The sequence below is a fragment of the Schistocerca serialis genome, chromosome 3, assembly GCF_023864345.2.
Source record: "Schistocerca serialis cubense isolate TAMUIC-IGC-003099 chromosome 3, iqSchSeri2.2, whole genome shotgun sequence".
Classification (NCBI taxonomy): Eukaryota; Metazoa; Arthropoda; class Insecta; order Orthoptera; family Acrididae; genus Schistocerca; species Schistocerca serialis.
The window spans coordinates 858,541,490-858,551,298 of record NC_064640.1 but is presented as its reverse complement, the minus strand read 5'-3'; the positions used below and the strand labels follow the sequence as shown (position 1 = coordinate 858,551,298).

Genomic DNA, 9,809 nt, shown 5'->3' with positions numbered 1-9,809 from the left:
TTGTTGATTGCTATACGAAAAGTTTTACGAAAAGACCATAATACTCAAGCATTAAACATGTTCGGTGGTTCTAATGCGAACTGACGTTAGCATTATCAAAGAAAACACATACAATGTTGTTCAAAGTGCCAAGCTGGTTATTTTTCAAGAATGAACCCCTATCTGGAAGCGTATAAGTTAGTCACTGTGGAGTGTCAAAGTTTGAGACCTCTGGTGTCATTAAGGGCAGAAGAAAACCAAGTGAAACTTCACAGGTTGAGACGGTTCAAAAACATCGCTCGGAGCACTATGGGACATAACGTCTGAGGTCATGAGTCCCCTAGAACTTAGAACTACTTAAACCTAACTAACCTAAGAACATCACACACATCCATGCTCGAGGCAGGATTCGAATCTGTGACTGTAGCAGTCGCGCGGTTTCGGACTTAAGCACCTAGAACCGCGGCCGGCGTTGAGAAGGTATGTGATGCAGTTTTAGTGATTACAAAATCGAATGAAATTAACATAGAATTCGACAGTATGGGGGCATTTATCAGTATGACGTTGCACCATCTCTGGCCTGGATGTATGTACTATTTACTGATTCTGTTGAGAAGGGTCTCATGAAGCCGTTGCATGCTCCCCTGAGGCAACCTGGCTAACAGTTGTCGTATATGGTTCTTCGTATACTGGATGCTGGGAATGGGATGGTGTCTATGTCCCTGCTGGTCCGACACATGTCCTGTCCAGGACAGAGATGGGGATTTTGCTGGCCACAGGAGTACACCAACATCACACAGACGTTCTATTATAGGCCAGGATGACTGATTAGGTAGCATGTACGAGGAACCAGTCCCTCAGCCACCATGGAATCATAAATGCAGTAACAGCACCAACATATTTTTTCAGCAGAATTCATACAGCTAAAGCAGTGTCCCAGTGGTGTGCGGCGACCGTGCGTGGCAGTAGCTGCCTAACTCAGCATGTGTCAAAGGGAGACAGCCACCAGCGTAAGAGCGCCAGACCAGAAAGGAGGCCACAGCGACGGGACGATGACAGCTTCACGGCAGGTTTGTGGCTTAGCAAGATCCCCTCGCTTCTAAACTGATACTGTTATTAGTCAGCTTAGCCGCGAGTCCGTAGAGGGTGGTATCTCTGACGTACAGTATAGCTGGTCAGCATTTCCACCCGGAATTTGTGAGTGTAAGTCGGACCTCCCTTGATCCGCCCTGGTGGGTCGTGTCGTCGGATTTCTTCCTACCTGTGCGCGGTGCAGCTCTCGTAAATGTCGTCCCGTGCAGATTCTTCATTGGGGCACTGGATGTCTCTGTCGGTGGAAGCTAATTATCTGAAATTGCTGTCGATCAACTTTGGGGTATCTATTTACTCGAAATTAACATTCAGAATGCCGTAATATCACTTTTATTCCTATTAGATCAATAATGAAACACTCATGTCACAAACTACTCGTAACCGAGAGCATGGCTACCATCGAACAAGACACGAAGAGCTCTTAACGCCGACTGCCGGCTTTGGCGCGCAGTCCGTGTCTCTTACTAGTTTTGTCACAGTTCTTGGATTTCCGATCAAGTTCGTACTTACTAAGATATGCATTTGTTAATGAACGGGTGTGAATTTTAACGAGGCAAAATTATGATAAATAGTTTTAAACATACAGAGGCTCCTCCTAGTATTCATGTTGTCATAAATGGCTTTAATTATTAAATATAAATCAACAAAATAGGTGAATTTGGCGCCGAGATGGCGGTACTTCCCGTCATGAATATTTCCCAGGCTGACGCTTGTTGCAACGGTCCAGCGCCGAGCCCCACCCCACTACGCGCGACATATGGTCGCTTCGTCACCTAGACAGCCAGCGTGGGAAATGCTCTCCGGCTCATGGCCGGCTACGGACTACAGCACTTCCTAACTATCGTGAATACATCAATAAAAGACAATAATTTATTAAAACTGGTAAAAATGTCTTCCTCACGTAAGAGGCACCTTACAGGCTGTGTCATGTGGGCAGAAGTCATACACAGTGGCAGCAGTTCCACAGGCAGGCCAGACACACCATCAGGTGTGAATGCACCAGCTAACCAGCAGCTCACAGTGACTCAGGTTCAGGAGGCACCCAAGCACAGACTGTAAAGCAAAGGTGTCTTGGAGGCCCTGAGGAGTCGCTTGATGCAAGCCAACAGCAACCCCATCTCGGAGACAAGGTTCAGGCGCCAGTGGCATCAGTTCTAGGTGCAGCCCATAGACCGCTGGCTAGGAACAGCAGCTGCTAGTTTTAAATATAGTGGGGGCACCACGCTGGATTGAAAGCTGGTATTTAGGTGTCCCTGGTGTAAGCAACAGTTGGCAAAAATTTCTGCAACGCTGGAGCAGTTGTTATTTATATGGGCTCTCCCCTATGATACACTACTGGCCATTAAAATTATACACCACGAAGATGACGTGCTACGGACGCGAAATTTAACCGACGTGAAGAAAATGCTGTGATATGCAAATTATTAGCTTTTCAGATCATTCACACAAGCTTTGCGCCGGTGGCGACACCTACAATGTGCTGACATGAGGAAAAAAAAATAGTTCAAATGGCTCTGAGCACTATGGGATTCAACATCTGAGGTCATCAGTCCCCTGGAACTTAGAACTACTTAAACCTAACTAACCTAAGGACATCCATGCCCGAAGCAGGATTCGAACTTGCGACAGTAGCAGTCGAGCTGACATGAGGAATGTTTCCAACCGATTTCTCATACACAAACAGCAGTTGACCGGCGTTGCCTGGTGAAACGTTGTTGTGATGCCTCGTGTAAGGAGGAGAAATTGGTACCATCACGTTTCCGACTTCGACAAAGGTCGGATTGTAGCCTATCACGATTGCGGTTTATCGTATCGCCACATTGCTGCTCGCGTTGGTCGAGATCCAATGACTGTTAGCAGAATATGGAATCGGTGGGTTCAGGAGAGTAATACGGAACGCCTTGCTGGATCCCAACGGCCTCGTATCACTAGCAGTCGGGATGACAGGAATCTTATCCGCATGGCTGTAATGGATCGAGCAGCCACGACGAACCTGGGGTCACGAATGGCAAAACGTCATTTTTTCGGATGAATCCAGGTTCTGTTTACAGCATCATGATGGTCGCATCCGTGTCTGGCGACATCGCGGTGAACGCACATTGGAAGTGTGTATTCGTCATCGCCATACTCTTGTTCGCATTGACGACACTTTGAACAGTGGACGTTACATTTCAGATGTGTTAAGACCCGTGGCTCTACCCTTCATTCGATCCCTGCGAAACGTTATATTTCAGCAGGAAATGAAACGAAATGTCGTGTGATGAGGGCCTCCCGTCGGGTAGACCGTTCGCTTCGTGCAAGTCTTTCGATTTGACGCCACTTCGGCGACTTGCGCGTCGATGGGGATGAAATGATGATGATTAGGACAATACAACACCCAGTGCCTGAGCGGAGAAAATCTCCGACCCAGCCGGGAATCGAACCCGGGCCCTTTGGGTTGACAGTCTGTCGCGCTGACCACTCAGCTACCGGGGCCGGACATTTCAGCAGGATAATGCACGACCGCATGTTGCAGGTTCTGTACGGGCTTTTCTGGATACAGAAAATGTTCAACTGCTGCCTGTCCAGCACATTCTCCAGATCTCTCACCAATTGAAAACGTCTGGTCAATGGCGGCCGAGCAACTGACTCGTCACAATACGCCAGTCACTACTCTTGATGAACTGTGGTATCGTGTTGAAGCTGCATGGGCAGCTGTACATGTATACGCCATCCAAGCTCTGTTTGGCTCAATGCCCAGGCGCATCAAGGGCGTTATTGCGGTCAGGGTTGGTTGTTCTGGGTACTGATTTCTCCGGATCTATGCACCCAAATTGCGTGAAAATGTAATCACATGTCAGTTCTAGTATAATATATTTCTCCAATGAATTGCCGTTTATCATCTGCAGTTCTTCTTGGTGTAGCAATTTTAATGGCCAGTAGTGTATTATGAAAAGGTGCTGCCTGCCTTATGTCAGGCATGGAGCCCAGGCAACGAACGTCACGGCCCAGCATGTGACAACCTCACTCGCCATAGTGGTGTAGTGCTGGCTTTCACCATTCCAGCTCAGCACTATTCTGCCCTATGGATGAGAATTATGCAAGCAGTAAGCTGGGCCAACTGCACACGAGTTTTGGAGTCCATGTGGAACGAACTGTTGTAACACTCCGACTCTCTTCGGAAGATCTAGTCCACTGGACTGCAGACTGCCGTTAACTCTGCAAATTACTTAAACATTACATTAATTTTTTTCCGTTTTTACATTTATATACAATCTTAGACATAAAATGCGGCCGCCAGCCAGCTGCCACAAAGACTCAGGCTGAGTCAGTCAGTTAAGGCAGCTAATAAAATCGGCTGTTCTTAAGTATTGTAAGTCCTGCAATATGCATGATATGGCAGCATTGTAGGATGTGGAAGTCTCTGGAGGAAGTATTGTGTACATCTTGAGGTGTTGTAGTGCTGTATCAGCTTGTGGTCTAGTCGTGAAAAAGCAAAGTGCGAATCCACGCCTTCCTCTATTTTTTAACCACATTTCGGCTCTCTGCTAAAGCTGTCAGTCCAATGAAACCCCGAAGATAATTTACTTCAATTTCTAACTTACCGGTAATGGCAGAACTTCCAGATACAATTACACAAATTAGCTCTCGGCTGCATCAAGGTCAGAGCGGTATACGCTCGAGAGTTTCCTCGCCCTACTGCGACCACCGTCTACCGTCTTCTGGCCACCCACCACCCACCGTCTGACGTCTGCACTGTCGGACCAGGTGAGCGCTACGCAGGGCTGTGAGTGTATTTATCATCTGTCATTTTCTTATTTGAAGTTTTAGTATTTATTGTCCAGTTACGTACTGGAGTTTGCTTAAGCATTTTTAAATAGAGTTGCAAGTGGAAAAAGTCAAAAATTGGCAATCCGTTGTTAGTTTTGGGTTTAATAGAGGCATACACATAGCTGTGGCAGATCTAAACCTCTGTACTGTGTGTGGGAGAAGTGCTTTGGCGTAAAACAGAAGAGTAAATGATTTCCTTGTTTGAGCAAAGATTGTTTTGGAGTTAATGATTTTCACATTGCGAACGTCTTGATAACGGACTTGCGTGATGACCTATGTAACGGAACATCCTCCTCTAGAATTACTTTTCCTCAACAGTAGTTGTCGATAACAGTACTATTTTTAGAATTTTGGACAGGTCAGTATTATCTCAGTTGCTTTTCTGAAAACTTTCTTATAATTTTACACACAATATATTTCAAGCTAAATTTTTTGGAAATGAATTACTTTATTTATACTAAGATGGTATCTGTTCTTTCAGACATGTCGGAGAGAACAGATACCATCTTAGTATATATATATAGTTAAGGCTCACCGGCCACTTGGCCATCTTCTTCTTCTGTGCGAATGCACAAACAGTGCCCGAACTCTTACGGGAATCGGGAGCGCGCCGCGAGTAATGAGTGTAATGGGCGGGGGCACTACGAATATAGTGCGGGACAATACGTTAAGAATGTGGGTTTCGTGGGAGGCGTGCGAGAGATAAATCCCTGCAGTCGCGCTATCCTCTGTGTCCTCGGTGGCTCAGATGGGTAGAGCGTCTGCCATGTAAGCAGAAGATCCTGGGTTCGAGTCCCGGTCGGGGCACACATTTTCATCGGTCCCCGTTGACGTATGTCAACGCCTGTAAGCAGCTAAGGGTGCCGGCACGGTAGCTCCGCGTGCTCGGTCAGATGGTTAGCTACCCTCTGTAATAAAAAACTGAGTGAACGAATCAACAAAGAACCTGAACGGGTGTCATCGGACGTTCGCCACGAACAAATTCATCGACCAATATAGAGCAAAAAAAAAAAAAAAAAAGTGTTCATTTCATTGTAATTTAATTACTTTATTTTCGACGACGATAAGTAAAGTTAAAATTATTTTTTTAGAAACATTTGAAATCATGAATTATTTGGCACACTTAAAATTTATGTTATTAATTACTCAAATTAGTACTATGTACTATGTTTATTTCTGGATTCATTTATGAAATAATAATCGAAATTAATATAAATAGATTTGTCAAGAGACCGAGTGACATGGCGCAATGGTTAGCACACTGAACTCACAGTCGGGAGAAAAAAAAATGGCTCTGAGCATTATGGGACTCAACTGCTAGGTCATCAGTCCCCTAGAACTTAGAACTACTTAAACCTAACTAACCTGAGGACATCACACACATCCACGCCTGAGGCAGGATTCGAACCTGCGACCGTAGCGGTCGCGCGGTTCCAGACTGTAGCGCCTAGAACCGCTCGGCCAACCCGGCCGGCCATTCAGGAAGACGGCAGTTGAATCCCGCGTCCGGCCATTCTGATTTAGGTTTTCCGTGATTTCCCTATACCGCTCCAGGCAAATGCTGGGATGGTTCCTTTGAAAGGACACGGCCGACTTCCTTCCCCATCCTTCCATAACCCGATGAGACCGATGACCTCGCTGTTTGGTCTCTTCCCCTAAACAACCCCTCCCCTTTTATCAAGAAAGATTGTAAACCTTTTGGAATATGGTTATTACCGCAGAGTGAGGTGGTAGTAAGCATGCCTCTGATGTGATTGGACGTATTTTTGTATTTTGGGCGAACAATGTAATTCCGGATTTCTTAATGCGAAAATTCAAAAGACTGTATGATGTACTAAAATGTGACAAAATATATTAACGTAACAACAAAAATTTTGCAACAACAATCTTCAAAATTATTTCTACATCTACATCTACATCTATACTCCGCGAGCCACCTTACGGTGTGTGGCGGAGGGTACTTATTGTACCACTATCTGATCCCCCCTTCCCTGTTCCATTCACGAATTGTGCGTGGGAAGAACGACTGCTTGTAAGTCTCCGTATTTGCTCTAATTTCTCGGATCTTTTCGTTGTGATCATTACGCGAGATATATGTGGGCGGTAGTAATATGTTGCCCATCTCTTCCCGGAATGTGCTCTCTCGTAATTTCGATAATAAACCTCTCCGTATTGCGTAACGCCTTTCTTGAAGTGTCCGCCACTGGAGCTTGTTCAGCATCTCCGTAACGCTCTCGCGCTGACTAAATGTCCCCATGACGAATCGCGCTGCTTTTCGCTGGATCATGTCTATCTCTTCTATTAATCCAACCTGGTAAGGGTCCCATACTGATGAGCAATACTCAAGAATCGGACGAACAAGCGTTTTGTAAGCTACTTCTTTCGTCGATGAGTCACATTTTCTTAGAATTCTTCCTATGAATCTCAACCTGGCGCCTGCTTTTCCCACTATTTGTTTTATGTGATCATTCCACTTCAGATCGCTCCGGATAGTAACTCCTAAGTATTTTACGGTCGTTACCGCTTCCAATGATTTACCACCTATGGCATAATCGTACTGGAATGGATTTCTGCCCCTATGTATGGGCATTATATTACATTTATCTACGTTTAGGGAAAGCTGCCAGCTGTCGCACCATGCATTAATCCTCTGCAGGTCCTCCTGGAGTACGTACGAGTCTTCTGATGTTGCTACTTTCTTGTAGACAACCGTGTCATCTGCAAATAGCCTCACGGAGCTACCGATGTTGTCAACTAAGTCATTTATGTATATTGTAAACAATAAAGGTCCTATCACGCTTCCCTGCGGTACTCCCGAAAGTACCTCTACATCTGCAGATTTTGAACCGTTAAGAATGACATGTTGTGTTCTTTCTTCTAGGAAATCCTGAATCCAATCACAAACCTGGTCCAATATTCCGTAAGCTCGTATTTTTTTCACTAAACGTAAGTGCGGAACCGTATCAAATGCCTCCCTGAAGTCCAGGAATACGGCATCAATCTGCTCGCCAGTGTCTACGGCACTGTGAATTTCTTGGGCAAATAGGGCGAGCTGAGTTTCACATGATCTCTGTTTGCGGAATCCATGTTGGTTATGATGAAGGAGATTTGTATTATCTAAGAACGTCATAATACGAGAACACAAAACATGTTCCATTATTCTACAACAGATTGACGTAAGCGAAATAGGCCTATAATTATTCGCATCTGATTTATGACCCTTCTTGAAAATGGGAACGACCTGCGCTTTCTTCCAGTCGCTAGGTACTTTACGTTCTTCCAGCGATCTACGATAAATTGCTGATAGAAAGGGGGCAAGTTCTTTAGCATAATCACTGTAGAATCTTAAGGGTATCTCGTCTGGTCCGGATGCTTTTCCGCTACTAAGTGATAGCAGTTGTTTTTCAATTCCGATATCGTTTATTTCAATATTTTCCATTTTGGCGTCCGTGCGACGGCTGAAGTTAGGGACCGTGTTACGATTTTCCGCAGTGAAACAGTTTCGGAACACTGAATTCAGTATTTCTGCCTTTCTTCGGTCGTCCTCTGTTTCGGTGCCATCGTGGTCAACGAGTGACTGAATAGGGGATTTAGATCCGCTTACCGATTTTACATATGACCAAAACTTTTTAGGGTTCTTGTTTAGATTGTTTGCCAATGTTTTATGTTCGAATTCGTTGAATGCTTCTCTCATTGCTCTCTTTACGCTCTTTTTCGCTTCGTTCAGCTTTTCCTTATCAGCTATGATTCGACTACTCTTAAACCTATGATGAAGCTTTCTTTGTTTCCGTAGTACCTTTCGTACATGATTGTTATACCACGGTGGATCTTTCCCCTCGCTTTGGATCAATTCAACCATGAGGACCTAAACTGTGAGAATTTCAGCTTCAAGAATCAGACCACTAAACAAGAAGAACTGGAGCCAACTCTACAAGAAAAGCTAAGTAAACTAGGAAGTTTATTGCAATCTTCGCTCCCCTCAAATTTTTCATAAAAGACTTTGCTTATTGTGGACAATAACTGGAATTAGGAAGAAGGGAGGAGATTATATCTGCGACTATTTAACCACCGTGCACCATTTGCATTCAGTAGGCAAAGTTCAGAATTTGGGTGTAGGAATACCCCATGCTCTAATTCAAAGCAACAAAAATCTAAAGGATGACTATCACTGCAGTTTTGCTTGAATATTATCAGTTCGCTCATTGAGCCTTCTTATGTCATATAGTTACTCGTGGCGAATTACGACGCCTTTACGTTAACTTTTTAAGAATAAATTTATAGCTGAATAGAAACAAAAGACATATACCGGAGTAAAGGTCTGTATGAACATAATATTTTGCATCTGGTGGCTTGAAACGGATGTTGTGCACTACGAAATCCTGTCCAGAGACGTGTCCATTGCAGATGGTGTATGTTGCCAACAACTGAGACACCTTTCAGTCCCAGTGTGAGGCTAACTACCGACAAAACTGCATCGCATGTTGCTCCTGCACGATAAGACACTTTACTGCTTTCACAAAAAGGAAACTCTCCAGGAGTTCGTGTGGAAAGTCATCACTCACACACTTATTCTTCTAATTTTCTGCCATCAAAATGTTTACCTTTTTCGCTCCTTATCACAGCACTGTTAAGAAACTTTTGTTTCTGGACGCACTTCCAATCCGGTTTCCTGTTCTAGGCGCTTCAGTCTGGAACCACGCGACCGTAACGCTCGCAGGTTCGAATCCTGCCTCGGGCATGGATGTGTGTGATGTCCTTAGGTTAGTTAGGTTTAAGTAGTTCTAAGTTGTAGCGGACTAATGACCTCAGATGTTAAGTCCCATAGTGCTCAGAGCCATTTGAACCAACCCGGTTTGACGACATCTTAAACTCAGGTCCGGCAATTTCTACAGGTGTCGAATTAGTAAAAAGCCTAAGCACTGCCAGAC

At 44.7% G+C, this 9,809-nt stretch overlaps 1 non-coding gene across 1 annotated transcript; it reads left to right on the top strand.

Moving 5' to 3' along the window:
* The first annotated feature begins 5,614 nt into the window (after positions 1-5,614).
* Trnat-ugu (transfer RNA threonine (anticodon UGU)) lies at positions 5,615-5,688 on the top strand. Its single transcript has one exon. It is a non-coding gene; the product is annotated as a tRNA-Thr (tRNA).
* Positions 5,689-9,809: the final 4,121 nt, after the last annotated feature.